Source organism: Ischnura elegans, chromosome 6, assembly GCF_921293095.1.
Source record: "Ischnura elegans chromosome 6, ioIscEleg1.1, whole genome shotgun sequence".
Lineage (NCBI taxonomy): Eukaryota > Metazoa > Arthropoda > Insecta > Odonata > Coenagrionidae > Ischnura > Ischnura elegans.
Window position 1 is genome coordinate 74,942,568 of NC_060251.1, and position 12,985 is coordinate 74,955,552.

The following is a 12,985-nucleotide window of genomic DNA, read 5'->3' on the forward strand; positions in this document are numbered from 1 at the left end:
TGATCATTCAGTGAAAATTAGAGCATGTTCTATTTTGCTCGTATGATCCTGTGAATGATCACGTGATCATTCAGCATGATCATTCACCGTGCATAGTGGCCTTTATACATGATGGTTTTTTATGTTTTTTGATTTTTTTGGGATTTATCTCTATATTGTGCTTGGTTGATGGCCCTGGGTGGGTGGTTGGTCCAGGGCCTGGGCCCCATGACCCCCCCTGTTTAATCCGACCCTGCCTCACCGATAAAATTAATTTCATTTATCTTTCTGAAATGCATATACGATTCCTTTTCCTTTTTGTTTATGGCACCTCCTTGGTACATATTGTGGGTACACGAAAATTTCTATCATTGATGGAGCAGTTTCGGTTGACCCCAGTTCGGATAACCGCGATTTTACCGCAGCATACAAACGTCATTCCCTCCCTTACTCATAAAAAATTCGCCTCCACGCTACCGAATGTGAGAGTTCACCGCTTGCAATTTTGGGAGCACGAAAAACTTATCCGATGGATGTTCTATGGGATCGTCTAGAGGTCTGTTATTGACACGAGAATCACACTCTGTTGCACTCTCCGGGGAAGAGGTCTCTTTCTCTCTCTCTCTATGCCTGGATTGGAAAGGACGTGTTTCCTGCACCCTCCTCACATGTTTTTTTCTCATTTTTTTTATTCCGCTGGAGCCTAGTTGGTAAACAGTTGTACGCTGACCCAAATCGGTCTCCGCCCGCAGTCAATAACATCGAAGGCCGGTCAGAAAAAAAGAGACGAAAAAAAACATTCGAACGGGGAAAATGCGCGTTCCGACTCTGCAGTTTTCGACCGTCACCCTTTCCTTCTCTCGCCCTTTTGAGACCTCAAAAAGGAAGGGCCCCCCCATTGTCGGCTCTTGGTCCGTGTGTTGTCGCTCTTGATGCGGAATAGCACCGAGAAGTTAGCTTGTGTCACAAAGCGCGGTGGACCCCTCACGCTCCCTTGTGGTACACTCCGAGACGTCTCCATTCGCTTTTGGTCCGCGGCGAAAACAAAAAAAATTGGAGCACGGATGAACGTGGCCTACGGAACCAACCAATGATGGATGAAAAACTCGCCCGCTCAGATGTTTGACTGCCCTCCTATTCACCCAAAGTTGGACCGAGCGAAGGAATTACTAAGCTGGATCTGTTTTTTTATAGGATTCAGCAAAGATTTCTATTAAGTTTTCCTTTCAAGATTCCTCTAAGCTTTTCTTTCATTTCACGATCATGTCGGTATTTTTTAATGTTATTTTATCAAACTATGTATAATTTCTATGTTTAAGAATTCCTGCTCGCGTTTTTTTTAAGTAAATTAGGGGTTATTGATTTTTTTGCCATCGGGCTCATGAAACTGAAATCGAGGCCTACTGTTCTTGAGATTTTTATTCGTGTGCCGAATTTCATGCGAGGCTCCCTTGACCTGTACCTTCATGTTAGGAAACTGGTAAATAACTTCAGTACTTTTGGCAGCACGCTATGATTCACTCGGGTTCCATTTTTATCTTAAATTCGTAATAGAGCTATATGTATGGGGCGTATATGTTCAGGGGACCCTATCTGCTTAAAAGAGGAAAATTTTCAGCGTTTAATATTCTAACTCCCGCCACTTCGAGCTATCGTCGTACTTCCTAACGCTGATCCAAATTTGTCAATTATCATGGTGAGTCCATATTTGAAATGACTTTACATAATCTAGCATTGATATTGACTCAATACCCAGATAATATATTATATAAAATAAGGTGTATGTATACGCTCATAAAATAAGGTGTACCAGTGTACCTCTCTTTAACCTACCAAATACTTCCGTTCGGGGTGGTACATAGTTCTAGCTGTTGTATCCAGTTGGTTTAAACTTATTTTACGAACTTCGAGTATTTTATTGTTTTCTTCTATTACCTACATCAGGTATCTCCTGTGCTCCCCATGAATTTCTCAAGTCGACGTTCTGCTCTCTTTGTAACTCCTTCAAGTATCCCTTTATCAACGACTTTATCTTTATCCTAGGTTGAACTCGCTCTTTTTGCTTTTAAAGTTGTATAGAATTTTTGGACTTTCATTATCACTCCATATATATTGTTTATTACAGCAAGGCCATAAGAATCCACCCCATTTTTTCAAAGTTTACCATGGTATATCATCATCTGCAAATTATATTCTATGTCGATGCCTCGGCCGCTTTAGTTCTCCCAGGATTACACATCACAGGACCTCAGAATTCTCTTGTTCGGCAATACGCGTGGCATCCATATCGATTTCTGCTGACTTATGATTATTTTTTTGAATTGTCAACGAAACCCAACATCCGTTTGTTTACTGGTGATATAACCGTAGTTGCCTTACTAATGAAGGCTCGCTTGAATATACGCTTTGGCGGTAGTGATACTAGTCCGCCACTCACCAAAGGGCAGTAGAAAACCTTTCAAATCAACACCTGACCACTACCTTTTAAAATACAAATTTTTATTACCAGCAATTAATTAGTGTGTTGAAATTTGCAATCTCAGAAAATCAGTAAGTACTAGTGTTCAAGAGATAATTAAGAAATATGTTATTCGTGAATACATCGGTAAATGATGAACAAATGCGTGAATGAATGAATGGATAATTTACTATCTTTGCAAGTTATGGTTTCATATGGTATAAATGATTATTAATAAATTGTGGCTTTTATTTTTCCTATTTCTAGGCTAACTTGCTTCTAAATTCATCTTGTCACGTGTGCATCTTTTTCGTGGCGGATGCCACTGCTTGTCTCAAATAACCCCTGATTTCTACACTTCAGCTGCTGGATTGCGTTCTTTTCCGCAACGTGTTTTATTATCTCTCTTCATGTTGCCTTTTTATTGAGCATTTAATAGATAAGAGCTAGTTTGTGTATTAAAGTGAGTGAAACTAATAATACTCATCACCGCTGACCGCTCTTAGATGATACAGCTGCCATGTAAAGAATATGTATACCGATTATTAAGGTGAGATATTAATTGCCTCAGAATTTTTATAGGCCTTTTCGCCTAGTTTCGCATTCAATATTCCTTACGGCTGCTAATTAATTTGCTGTGCTGTATATCAATAGCATCGTCGTGGCTCTTGTATATAGCCGTTTTGACTCGTTTCCTCAACCCTTCCCTGTAAACTCTTAATGATCTCTCTCGCTTTATTGTCTTTCCACTTCGTCTGTGGTCTCTTACTTTTCCCCTCTCTTCCATCTGGATTAATTATAATCTTCATATATAATCTGCTTATTTATCGATACTACGCTGGACGAACCATTTTACGCCGGACCACACCATTTTAATGGGCATGCTTGAATCCTCCTCGCTAACGGTCACTCTGTGCAGATCGTCTCATTTTATCATTCCTGCCTTAAACTTTCCTTGTAATATCTCAAATTCACCGCAGCATTATTTTATTTTCTTTCCAGGTACTGGGTGACATTTTATTGTACTATCGTTTTCAAAAGTATGTAGACACCCAGGAGTCCCACTCAACTGATGGGGCCGGGTCGGTGAAAACTTGTGAGGTTGGCACATAAAGCGACTTGCATCCCTCACTCGTATGCCACCAAGAGCCGACGAGGATGGAGGCGGACGCGACCTAGCCACCGAAGCTGGAGTCAAACTCGAGGAGCATAAGCCCAATTGGAAATAAGATTTCTAGATGGAATCACTGAGGTAACTCACTTCCACGCTCACGTTACGCCGTGGGAGTGTTCTCTTTCGGTCTCCGTGGCGAGGTTATTCCCATCTTTAGATTCATATTTGGACTCACCATTTTTTACCTCTCACCAATATGTGGTTCCGTGCCCGAGTAGGTCTATACTGTGCGCATCAGTTACGGTAAAGTTAAAGGAGGGTTCGAATCCGGATGTTTATACTTTTTCACTTTTTAAAGAGATATCCTGAACATCAACATAATCTATGCAGATGACTCAAGAAAAATGTAGCACCGAATTTTTTTGTAAACGACTGAATTTATGCAATTAAAAGTAGCCTCCGATGCAATACGCTTGACGAAACTTTTAACGCCAAATTAACTACTGGCGGTAATGCCGAAAAAAAACGGAAATTCCGAAACGCGTACTCTAGGGAATAAATAAAACCAATGCAATAAGCATTTCAGCGGAATTCGCCTACCTAGACTACAAGCGTGGAAACAAATATACCGAAAATCAATCTACAAAATATGACATCAAGTTTGCCGTAGATAAAAATAAGAGCGCAAAAATCAAGCATATAGCGTGTTACATATTAGCTTTTTTATATACCTCCAAACTCCGAAATTGATATTATTTACCAATTAGATTATCAAATATCTGCATTTATTTTGGGAGGCAGCTAAGGTGTAATAATTATTAGGGGAAATTTTAATCTCCCATCCGTAAATTGGGATTCTTACCCTCCAAATCGAATTCAAAGAATAGGGAGATAAATTATCATGATCTTACAACGCACAAGCAATTCACTCACACTACTACGTAACAAGTCTATGAGAGGAAATAAAATATTAGTCTTTTTAGGATTAAGCCACCGTAAGTTGATAAAACAAATGAATGTTATTGACGGTTTAAGTGATCACCGAGTAATTGTTGCAACCTTAAAAATCGGAGTAGACTCATTTGTAAAACCAAAACGGAATATTTATTTGATACATGCAACTTCATTAAGTTTGGCAAGAAGTTTGATAAATCGTACACGGACTTCGTAGCTAAAGCAGATAGTAAAATCACCGACGTATCATGTAAATGCTTCTTTGAAATTCTACGTCGACTAATATAATCCGTAAAAACCGAAATTGATGGCAAAAAAACCTCGGTGGTACAACAACGATGTTAGGAGGGTCCCTAATCAACGGAGAAAACTGTAAAACGTACTCAAAAGGTCATTTATATCCATTATTACCGGACTAGACATGATTCGTTCATTAGTGCATACATAAATACCAATGGCGCTACATTTCTTGCGAAGGTCGTATAACTATCCCCGTGTATGTGCTTGGGATAGTTTCAGCATAAAAGCGACAGATTAAGTAAAGATAAAGTTCAGAAGAAGTTAGAATTTGTCAAGCGCAATGTGAAAATATTGTCGGACGAGAAAGTAAAAGATAGGTGTTATTTCGCACTCAAATACTGCTGCGGGCGTACAGAAAGCACAGATGTTAAACAAATTTGGTTGGGAGCCACAAAAGACTCGGAGGCTACGCGCTAGGCTTAAGTAGATTGCTTGAGTAATGGAGAATGGATATCATTATGAGCGACGCGGAGAACATCACATTAGGGCCTCACTACGTTTCCAGGTCCGATACGATAAATAAAGAGATATCATGCCAAACGGATAGGTATGGGAATTCTTTTTCCACTCGCACCATAAAGAACCTAAATAAATGCTAGGCGTAACTTCGTAAGAGTATTTCCTTTTTTTTTTGGGTAAACGGTAGACGTCCTAACACCCCCCGCCAAACACCTATTGATGCGGCTTGTAGGGTATTATGTAGATGCTGATGTATTAAAATGATGGTGAAATACTATTTATAATGCCAAAGATTGGAATTGGGTATGGAACCATTCAGGAAAAAATGGAGCAGGTATGGAATTGTTAATTGGCGATAGGGAGTGCATTGGTCAAAGAAGAAATTGCGGGAAACTGGAAATTAATTCAAATAAAAATTTAGGCAAATGGAGGCAGAAGGAGAATAACTTCGCAAAAATAGTTATTATTAGTTTAAAATCAATGATTAAGCTTTAGGAAATTGATCCTAAATATATTTCCAGTCTGTCCCACGTGGATCAGCGCTGCTCCGGAGGTTGGGTATGTTAGGGCTGGATTGTAAGATAGGTGGGAGATAATGCTTTTGGTTTAGCCCACGGACTTATGTAGCCTGCTGCCACCCTTACCAATCTTCGGTTTGAAGCACTGAATGAATGAATGCAGAGTGTAATATGTTGGCATGAATTAAATACCATGGTTTACGGAGAAAGTCTCAAATTATTTTTCAAACGCAAAGGTGATTTCAGCAGTTTTTAAGATACTTAAAAATAACTAAATTTGTAATAAAATATTGAATTTATAAGGCGTAGAAGCAAGGAGGACGCGCTCCGTGAAATCTACTACCTAGCAATCCAAATGTGAGTTGGAAGAAGCATACCTGTAAGGATGCAAACCAGCCCCCTTTCATAGAGGGCCCCATTTTAGTCATAAACCGAGGTTAAACGCTCGCGGAAACTTGTGAGTCAAATAATAACTATGTCTTTTACCACGATAGACGTAGGAATTAAGTTTCTGTAGTGAGAGAAACACACACATATATATATAAGCGGGCAATGAAAAATGGCACCTATCCTTTGTGTGAGACGTTCGTGAACGGGAAGGAGCTAATGAGAGGATCATTGTGTAAGAGTGCAAAGAAAAGGTTAGTGAAGAGTCTGATCTGGAGTGTAGCAATTTACGATGCGGAAACGTGGACTCTTAGGAAGGAGGACTAGAGAAGACTGTAGGCGTTCGAGATGTGGTTGTGGAGAAGAATGGACGGAAGGTGAAGTGGACTGAGAGGAGGAATGACGAAGTGCTGGACGTGGTGGGTGAGGAGAGGTTGGTTTTATTAATTAAATCGAAACTTGAAGTTTTTACGTGGTGCAAGGGCTCCATATTAGCAGGAAAAGGCAATTCGTTACTTCCACAATTTATTCAAAACGTACGAACGGTTTCGGCTGTTACGCCATTATCATATACATAAATACCTTTTATTTATTTATTTTATTGTTAAAATTGCTTTCTCCTTTTTGTTTGGTTATTGATGCACTTGTTAATTATGTCGTCATGCCTTTCATTGCTAATCGGTAGCTATTAGATAAGATACGGAGGAGACAGAGGGTATAGATGGAGGGAGTACCAAGCGTGGAGAGGATCTTGGAAACAGTGTTAAGGGGTGTAATTTAGGTAAACGAGGAAGAGGAAGGAAGAGAATAGGATTTTTAGATAGAATGAAAAAGAGTAGGCCTTATTGTGAATTGAAGAGGGAAGTATATGAAGAAAGGGGAGGCTGCCAGAATGGTTCTTAAGCACTCCTTGGAATCCTAACTTAATCGATAGAATACTTTAATAAGTAAATTACGATTAATTTATTAATTATGAATCAAGTAATAACTAATTCCGAATAAATTCGGCGTGAAGCATTTAAAGTTTACTCCAAGCACTGGACCAGGAAGATCCATATGTTTAGCTAATACTATTTCGAATCAATTATAATTAATGAACTAATCCCTCAAGTAAACATTTCCACTCTAAAACTCAGTATTTCATCGTTGATGTCTCAAAGGAGCTCAGTTTTTTAACTTCTCTCAAAGTAATGTATTTAATAGATAAAAATGACGATTAATTGGCTGGATAAAAAGCAAGAAGGACGATGGGAGATACTATGAGACGGAAAATCTGCATGTAGGGCGCACAAGAAGAAGAGACATGTTGGAGTGGGTCATAAGTGGGGAACGCACGGTAAAGATATGCGGGGTGGGAAAAGGTGTTGGTGCCTCGAATACAGAAGGCATGCTATAAAATTCAGAAAAATACGATCAGGTGATCAGGTTTTTTAGTTAAAAATGATGGAGAAGAATTTTTCGGGACTATAAAGTAATGAGTTGGATTTTTTCATTATCATCGTCCGAAATTGCTGAGGAGGGAATCAGCTGGGTAGAAGCAACCGAGTTACCTAATTTTTTCTTGAATTAGTTAAATAAAAGAGTATAGTTTTTCATCTCAATATTAATCATACCCCTCTCTGAAAGAAATAATTTATTTCTAAATTTGTATTATCTTTCAATTTTGTCAGATTGCGTCCCTGCATCTCCATCTACTTGAGGTCTGCGGGCAACGGCGGTATCAATGGTGAGGAAAGTCCGCTGATTGAGGATGTATTTATACTAATAAGAAGTAAATTGTTCTACGCTTAGTCATTAAAATAAGTTGCCAAAATTATACGTTAAAATATCTAAACTAATATTACTGCATTGGCTTTTTTTATTATTTCCTTTGGCATAGCTTGTATTTCGGTGTGTTTTCCGTGTCGATATGTCATCGTACATTTTCATCATTACGTTTAATCTGGCGTTTCAGCGGGAGTTTTCAGGTATAAATGCTTGCGCAGTGCGTTTGTTCGTCTTGACTGGTTAACGTATTCGGCTTAATTCTGATTTTTTAATTTTTTCTTTATTTCCTGGATTAAAAAGAACTGGCTTTTCCATTCCCCCCATTATAACAGTTTTTTTAACACTTCTTCTATGCGGGTGGAGGGAACAATAAGCTGTTTTTTGCCCCCCGTAATAGGCCTGCGTGGAATTTTCTTTCTCTTTCGATCATTTTCGCATGTTCAATGTAAACATTTTGCCTTGGCTCTTCTTGTTAGTGTTTGATGGAGGTGGATTAGCGAAACTGTCGTTCACGGTTGATCAAATATGCTAAATAAGTCATCAGTTAGTATTGTTAATATTTATTTGGTTGGTGCATAACTCATTACAACCTTTTTGCTTCTTACGTGGATGTCTCTCTTTTTCTGCATGGGTTCACGTTTCTCCTAATGTGCAAGCTAAGTATCTTAATTTTCTTGCCTTTTTTCTTTCCAAAAATTATTTGCAGGTACGTGATTTATGTGTGTGTTGTTATCTTGTCTTATTAACATGAACACCCTTATTAAGATCCGGTCATTAACTTAGCGGTATATTACCATGAACCCTAGGTTAAAAACTCACAATCATCGCGTCGCTATGATGTCTGGTATATATCTCGTGATCTAACGTTGGCTCATGTGTTCTCAATTTTGTTGCCAGGACGAGTACTCTAACCCATTCGTGCCCTCATGGCTTAACCAAATTAGTTAACAATCATCTTTATCGAAAATCCTTTGTAACTAATTCTTAAAAACTAAAAATTTGAATAAAAAAAGATATTACTTTGGGTTTTCAGTGTCTTAAAAATATATGATTGTCATAGGTGCTACCGTGGTAATAGACCGTGAAAGTTATTATTAACAACAGGGAATAATTTTTCAATGAAACAAGTTACACTAAATTGATTTCACGGTACATGTTTGTCAATAATATGGATTTCGGGGGTAACTCATGTCAGGACTTTTGGTCATGGTCATTTTAAAGTCGTGACGCGGGTTATCCCCCAAATCCATTAAGTTGCTCTATTCAAAGAACAGCACAGCATATTCGTATGTGAATCCAAGGAGTTAATATTCACGTAAAAAAATCTGACGCAATAATTTAGCTGCAGGGCCCAGGTCGAGCTTTTGAAAACTCCCGCCCTCTCACAGAAAATTCTCAAGCGAAGCAGGATTGGTCCGTGTAGCGGGGACGACTTTCCCCGGGCGGAGACCCCCTAGCAGTTCCCGTCCTCGCCCGCAGATGTCCCCGCCTGCGAGATTATCAGGGGCGCCCTTTTAACCTGGGGAGCGGCGCATCCCATCTCCCTCACCCGCGCTCCCATAGTGCCCTGGATCGATCCGCGGGAAAACGAGAGAGAGGAGGAGGAGGAGGCGGTCCACGGAGAGAGAGATAGATAGAGAGAAAGGGAATATGGAGAAACTGAGGGTAGTAGGATGAGTGTGGGGGGGGGGGGGGAGGGGTTAGGCTGGAGGGGAAGTTACGGGAGGCTGCGGGATAGGGAGGGGAAGAAGCGGAAATGCGATGGCAGGGTAGGGGAAGCGAGGAGATGTAAGGGGTGGAGGTGTCTTTCGAGCTACCCTGCTGCGAAGGGGAAGCGATGCTGTAGCGCCGCCGACGGTGGAGTCGGAACGAAAAAACGAAAGACAGCACCCCGGCTCGGATTGGCGCTATCCTCCCACCTCCTCCTCTCTTTCACTCCTCGCATCTCTCTCTTCCTTCTCCTCCCATTCTTCCTCCCCTCAAACTCTCTCGGAGAGCCGTACCCCTCTCTATCCGCGCCTCTTCCCCTCTCGCTCGCCTGGCCGAGGACTGGGGCACACCCGCGTTCGACGACCGGGTAAAATCCGCCCCGCGGAGTCGATGGTCAGTGGTGTCGCCGGGAGGGCAGTGTCGTCTCGAGCCGCGGACCGCCTCTCGTCTTGCCCGCGCGGCTGTGGTGTGCTGGGCCCGCCAAGGTGGTGACGGTGGCTCCCCCTCTCGGGAGTTTTGCAGAGGGGGAGTGGTGCCGGTTTCGGTGGTGGTTTTAGTGGTGTTGGTGCCGCTGCCTCCTCTCCGAAAGGAGCAGCGTAGACCCCAGAGGCGCGGCCCTTTCTCTCCCCCGATATTTCCGCGGGCCGCCGCTGCAGGAAGCCCCGCGTTCGTCCGCAACACTCCTCGAGGTGCTCGCTGGTGTCTGAAGGAGGCGGTCTGTGGACACCCCCAGAGAGTTTGCCTTGTTTTTTCGGTGACTCATCCCGTTTGGGTGGAGTGTGGAAAATAATCCTTTATAATCCGCCCCGAATCTTTCCCGTAGCGGCCCGGCCGTGCAATAGTACAGGTGAGTTTTGGTGCCTGTGGTGATGCCCTTGAGTGGAAAAGCCCCGACTGTATTCGTGTGTGTTGTCTCCCCCCGTGCTGTAGTGAGTGTGTCTTCCATTCCCAGAGTACACACACGGCCTCGTATTACTGTGTCCCATCAAGGTCGTGGGCTCGAGAGCACGGGAAGGAAGGTTCCATTCAATGGGTGCGTGCGCCTTGGCGCATTCGTATTCTGTGTGGACGAGATTTTTTGGTGCAGCGCGCGGAGGGCGGGTCCTCCCCGCTAGAGGAAGTGTTCTCTCACTCTTTCCAATATATATATAAACGTATGTTACCCCAATCGCATGACCCCTTGCATTTCGAGGCTAACCTCCCGGAGCGGCAGGCAGCCCGATCGTGCTGCAGCAAAAGCCTCCGGAGACTCCGGGAGGCGTGCGTAGGCGTCGGGAGTGCGGTATGTGTCCTCTCCCCGCGGTAGATGCTCTTTTGTCTTCTCGCGGAAAACTCGAGGGAGGCGTGGGGCGAAAGGGTGGGAGTGGGAGGGGTAAGTGGGAAGGAGAAGGAGGATTCTGTGTTCCTCTTCCCTGGCTGGGCGGCGGGAGTGGGCCCAGGGCAAGGATCCGGGACAAAATATTGGGGTTCCGATGAGGAGACGGGGAGGGTTTTCTTTTTATTTTTTTATCTGATTACGCCGGCGGGGATGGGATGGGTTTGTGCCATGGGTGCGTGTTGGGTCAGGAGGGTGGAACGATATTGTGGTGGCGTTGTGTTTTGGCGAAACGTGTTGGAGCGAAACGTCGGCTAAGCACAATTGTTGTTGTTGTTTTGGCCGCTTTCACGCTCTCGTGTGTAACCTAATATTTCGCGCCAATGCTGTGATAGGGGAGGTTTCATGTTTCCTGCTTTCATTTCCTGTCTGTCATCATCTTAACCTACGGAGAACTATCCTCTAGTGCAAGACAAAACGTCATTATTGAAAAATGATGCGTTTGCAAGGGTATAAACTAGAAATAAAATCTGTCGTCGTGGGGGGCTCTGCGAGTTTCACCCCCCCATGTTTTTGCCAAGCTTCTATCAATATACGATGATTGAGGTCGCATCTCCTGGCTCATGTATGGATTTCTTGCCATGCATGAGGAGCAGGGAGAGTATTAAACTAGACTTGGAGGGAGGTACTAAACCTTCATCATGGTGGACCAAGCTCGATAATGCTATGCAATCCCTGGACTAAAACGCCTCACACGTAGTGATTTTGTGACAAAAAATTAAAAGGCACATCACCATGTAATTTTAATCGTAGACACTAATGTGACATTGATCGGTTGTGATTTGGCGTCCCCTTATTAATGGTAAATCACGAGGTTTATGTATTGTGTAACTTTATTAACGATTTTTCATGCTATTTGTTCGAGAACTCACGGGAATATATTATTATATAATTATGTAAGTAGCGTGTTAGTGCATATCTTAGGAATATTATTGAGCGAATAATCATGGAATATAGGCTTAAAGTATTTTAACGCGATTATCCACTTTCCTGTTGTTGATATCATACATCTAAATTCCTTAACTATCTCGTACTTTTATTAGGCTAAACATTGACGCAGTTGGTGCCTTTCGGCGTGTTTCTCGCGGGTGAGGGATTTATGGCACTCAGGCATCCCCCTAGTGGCAGTCATGCACCCGCCCCGGCTGTATGGGCGAGGTCACATGCCTCTACTCACGTATTGCCTCACCCGGCCAACACTATCCCTCTGCGTTTTGCGGCGGGAGATGTTCAAGGTCTTGACGAGTCGGATATCGCTGGGGGGTGTACAGTGGGCGGGGAAGGAGGGGTCTAAGGGAGCGGGTGACCCCGACGGTGGAAAGACCGCACCTTAGCCTTTTTTAAAGATCAATATTGTAAACATTGGGAAGAAGTAAATTTTCTGCCAATGGCACCGTTGGCTTGCTTGCTTGCTGGTATTATGTATTCTCGCAATCCCCCTTCGAACGAAAAACCCCGCTCATCCCTCGACAGTCGGCTGCTCTATCGCAGCCTTCTTTTCTCTCCTTTCCCCCCACTTTTAACGAAACGAGGAGAGAAAGGGCTAATTAAACGCCGTTCCGATGTTTTGTGCCCGAGTTTTTTTTACTCCCTCTCCTCTCTCTCGGAAGGAAGAAGGGGGAAATGCCGGGACGCAAACGGGGTAGGGTCGGGGTGTATGTGTGTTTGGGATATTATCAATTGCGTCGTAATCCGCACTCGTTTTTTTCCTGAACCTCGTTCTGGAATGCGCCCCGGGAAGTAAAAACCTTTTGGACCAGAAACGATTGCTGGGCTCATTTCCCTCAATGCTGCCGTTTGAAAAGCGCATGTCAAGGTTTTTCTCCCCTCCTCGCCTCTCTCTTCGAACCACCGACTGCTCTTTCTTTCTTTTTCCCTTTATTTTTGCGTCTTGCTCTCTACGTTCTTGATTCGTGCGGCTGCCTTCCGAGGCTCGAATTTCGAGGTGTAAATACAGTAAGCGA